Source organism: Delphinus delphis, chromosome 4 (assembly GCF_949987515.2).
Source record: "Delphinus delphis chromosome 4, mDelDel1.2, whole genome shotgun sequence".
Classification (NCBI taxonomy): Eukaryota; Metazoa; Chordata; class Mammalia; order Artiodactyla; family Delphinidae; genus Delphinus; species Delphinus delphis.
This window is the reverse complement of record NC_082686.1, coordinates 51924063-51928619: the sequence shown is the minus strand read 5'-3', so window position 1 is coordinate 51928619 and position 4557 is coordinate 51924063. Positions and strand designations below refer to the sequence as shown.

Sequence of the window (4557 nt, the reverse complement as noted above, 5' to 3'; positions counted from 1 at the left end):
GGACAGACACGATGCAGCATCAAGAAGGGTCACTCCCACAGCCCCCTCCTCACCTCACAGGTGATGGGAAGGTGCAGTCAACCAGGAACATTAATACGAGTAAAAAATGAACTTGAAAATGACAGGCTATTAATTAAACAAATCTATAAAAATAGTTAGGACGTAACTCTGTTCAAATAAATACGAAATAAGTAGGCTCCAAGCAGCGTGATACGTTGCATCACTGGAATGTGAGGCTGGTCCCACTTTGCCCCAGTTGGGATTGGACACGAACCCCCAGGGTGCCAGAAACGGACTTTAATGCAGTCGGCCAAGCCATTGGCTCTCTTTGTCTTCTCTCTGGAAGAACAGAACTTGTACATTTGTCCAGCTTGTCTTTTCCAACAATACATAATTAAGGCCTTGAACGCCTTTTCCTTCTCTCACCAGGGCGTGCAGACTCAGGGCAGAAACTGCCCTTCTTGCTTCAACACAATGCCCACTGCCCTCATGCCAGCGGGGAGGGAGAGGGAGTCAGTTCTGAGCTGGTGCCAGTCCTGACAGAGGCCGGGGCCAGCTCAGAGCCCCAAGAGCCCCCAGCAGCAGGCAGCAGAGGCCCTCTGGGTCCCAGGACCCATGAAGCCATGCACCAGGACGCCAGGCAGCCTTGCCCTCGTCATGCACACGGGGATCCAGGTGCCCGTCTGCAGGACAGCTCAGAAGCCAGACTCCTCCCTCTTCCCTGCCAGTGGCTGCGCTGCCAGTTGGGAAGTCAGGCTGAGGTCGGGTAGAATTACCCTTCCCCATGGACTGAGCGGAGAGGAGCAGCGTGGGGAGTGGGCTGCGGGCCCTCCTCCTACCATTTAAAACAGCAGCAAGGAAGGAAGCAAGGTAGGCCCGAAGGTGCCCTGTGCCAATGGTCTGGCTGCGAGGTCGCGATGGAAGAACTAAGCCAGCTTCCCAGCCCAGCTATTCGGCAGGCACCACAGGAAACATCCTGTCCCCACACGTGCGAGCCTGTGTTCTGCTGAGCCCTGGACCCTGAGGAACACCCATAGGTCTTCCCTGGGATGGACACGAGGGTCAGCCAGGGTCAGCAGGACAAACACCGTGGGCCTGCCGGCTCTGCCCCCACCCTTGCAGGTGCATCCTATAGGGTTTTCACAGCTTGGCTTAAGTCAGCTCAGTGTTGGCACATTCACAGAATGAGATGGCTACACACCCTGGGGCTGCAGGCCCAGGATCAGCGAGTCCGTGGGCAGGCTGGCCTCCCTCCCGTCACTGCGACTGCACGCCTAGGGTGATCTTCAGGTTCTCGTACACCATGTAGCTGATGCTCACGGCCGGAATCACCTTCCTGAAGTTGGGGGCCAGCCCCCAGTACAGGTCAAAGGCCCCCTCGGTCCGCAGAATCTGTTTGAAGAGGCTGATCATGGTCACCTCCGGAGAGCCCTCAATGGAGGCTTGGGCCTGCATCTGGGTCCTGACCAGGGCCAGTGGGTAGCTGGCCAGCTGGCCACAGGCGCTGGACACGGTGCCACAGGCCAGGAGCACAAACACTCTGGGGTGTGCGCTGTTCACTGCATAGCACTGCAGCCAGGCATTCTTGAGCATGTCGTAGACGGCCAGGTCTATCCCAGCGTAGGGGATGATCCCCAGCATGTTGGGAACATAGCCTTTGTAGAAGGCGGCCATGCCCTCTCTGGCTAGGATCTTCCTGGCACAGTCCAGCATGCCCGAGTACTGGCCTGTGTTGCGCAGGGCCATGCGGGTCTTCAAGACCTCCATCGGGTAGCTGCTGCTCTGGGCGATGGCCCCTGCCAAGGACCCTGCCACAAGCCTCTCGCGAATCTTCAGAGTCTCTTGGTCACTCCCAATGAGACACTTGATCTACATCATAGGCCGTGAACTTGATGGCCGACTCGGGGGCAGTTTTGAGGACGTTGATGCCGTTGCCCCGCCAGAGTGATTTGGCCCCTCCTGCTCGAATCATCTGGGTGAAGCCACCCACGATGCACATGTTGTTCCTGCGGGAGGTGTGGACCTGCCTGAGCACCTTGAGTCTGTCCAGGGGGGCCGTGCAGGTTCTCGATACAGCCCCCGCCCCACCGCCAGCCACCAGGTGTCGCCACCACATCCCTGTCTGCCTCTCCTCCGCCGTGAACTCATCGGGGACCGTCAGATTCTCACCCATATCAAAGATCGTGGAATGCTTCCAGTACAGGATGATCTCAGGGATGTTTTCCACGGGATGCAGGAGGCGATAGTCTCGCCACTCGTTCCAGTCGATGGTCGTCGTACAATTCTTGTCCATGCTCTTGAGGATTTTTTCTGCCTGCTGTTCAGATATCCTGACTCCCAGGTCCCGCAGGGACTGCATGATCTCCTGCGCGTCGATCCATCCATCATTCTTCTTGTCCAAACTCTTGAATACCAGCCTCAGTTTCTTCTCGTGATCTTGGAAATAATGGGCAAACTCTTCAAAGTCTAGTTGCCCATCGAGGTCTTTGTCGCCAGCTTGTACAATTTTCCGGATCTCGCCCTCTGTGCGGTGCAGTCCCAGGAGCCGAAGTCCCATGGTCAGGTCGTTGACACACAGGCGGCCTTCGCGGTTGACTTCGAGAGTCTGGAAAAGGCTCCAAAGGCGCAGCCGGTGGTCTGGTCCCCCGCAGACAGTGCCGCCGCAAGGGTCCACGGACGCTGGCGATGAGGCGGACGGCTAGGCAGTGGCTGCGGCGTCCGGCAGCGGGGAAGCCACACAGCGGCACAACACACTGCTCACCATCGGGCGCGAGGCAGGGGTGACGGGCCGGCGGGGAGAGCGCGGGAGACACGCAGGTGTCCTTAGTCCAGTAGCGTGGACTCCAGGTGCCGGCAAGCTGGCGGAATGGGCAGCTTCCGGGTGCTCAGTCATTTAAATGTCTTATCTTTCATCTGTCTCCAATACATTCCCCTATGTAGGGTAATTAAATTACACTATTTTGACCACTCCATAACTGTGCTGTACCTATGGCAAAAACTTCATTCTAGATACCTTATTCATTAGACCTTCTATTTTGATTCTGTCCAATATTAGTTCCACTTTTTAATTAAATTTCATGCTAAATGACTCTCTTTATCGGTTAGTTGAGAATAACAAAAACATGATGTATCATACAATTTTGAAATTTAATAATTAAAAGGTCTGGAAATGCTTTTTTTTTTTTTTTTTGATTCAAGAGAATCTAAAACCCCATTAGGAAACTTTCTTTTGTCTGACTAATGATGTATAAGAACAGTGAGAGTCATGGGTGATGGATCCTCTTGGAAGAAATCAATTACTGTCTCATCCACTCTTTCCCTGTGGGAATAGAATGAATGTCAGTACAATTCCAGTTGGCACAAAACCTTGCAAAATGTTTCCCTTTCTTGCTAACATTTGAAAACGTTTCAAGTAAAAGAAGGCACTAACCCTGTTGTTTGTGTAATTTCTCTCTCTTCTTGCCTTTCTTTCACTGGATCACAGAAACAATGCAAATTTCACTGGATTAATATGATTCAGTTACTATACTCTGAAATGTTTAATTTACCCTCATTGTAAGAATTTGAGAAATATTTAAATTTTCTTTTCTTTTCTAAGCTGATTTGAAATCCAATAAGATAACTCTGAAGTAAACTTAACATTTTTAATTTGTGTGAAAAATGTGTCTCTTGCTGATGGGGTTGGTGACAAAAGAGAAATGACAAACGAATGTCTCTTATTCTTTAATTATTGTATCAGCCAGCAACTATCTTCCTCAAGCTCAGCCATAGGCTAAAGCTGTAATGTTAAAATCATAAATATCCTGTTTTGGGCACAAAAAATCCTAAAACAGTAGTGGGGAGGGACATTAACTATTCTCTAACCCTGCACAACAGTTTGGTGTAGGTCCAACTCAAGCAAGCTATCACCTACTCTCCCTGGCCAAAATTATCTGTTCACTCTGAAGAAATTATGCTCCTCAAAGACCGTGAAGCTTCCCACTGAACTTCATGTGATGTTTAAAACCAGTCCAAGTGGTGGTAAAAAACTAAAAGAGGGCTTCCCTGGTGGCACAGTGGTTGAGACTCCGCCTGCCAATGCAGGGGACGCGGGTTCGTGCCCCGGTCCGAGAAGATCCCACATGCCGCGGAGCGGCTGGGCCCGTGAGCCATGGCCGCTGAGGCTGTGCGTCCGGAGCCTGTGCTCCGCAACAGGACAGGCCACAACAGTGAGAGGCCCGTGTACCGCAAAAAAAAAACAAACAAAAAAACTAAAAGAACTTTACATGTTAGAAAGATGAATGAGTAAAGGAGATTTCTAAGGTAAACAGAAGTACTATGAGTAGGTAAACTGGAGACTAGCTACATTGCTAATAAAGTCATACAAACTCAATTGAAATAAATGAGACTGCTCTAGGTCACCAGTCTGCAACCTTTGGAGAATAGATCAATATTTTTAAGGCACCTTTTAAGAAACACTCATCTTAAAAGATTCCTGGAGTGGAGGGGGAAACTTCCATGGTTACAAATGTTGGAGAAACTCTGCACACAATACATCTTCTTTTGCAGATTTGTAAT

At 50.8% G+C, this 4557-nt stretch overlaps 1 pseudogene; it reads right to left on the bottom strand.

The window, feature by feature from the left end:
• Positions 1-1257: 1257 nt before the first annotated feature.
• Positions 1258-2764, bottom strand: LOC132424047 (calcium-binding mitochondrial carrier protein SCaMC-2 pseudogene; annotated as a pseudogene).
• Between the last annotated feature and the right edge of the window lie 1793 nt (positions 2765-4557).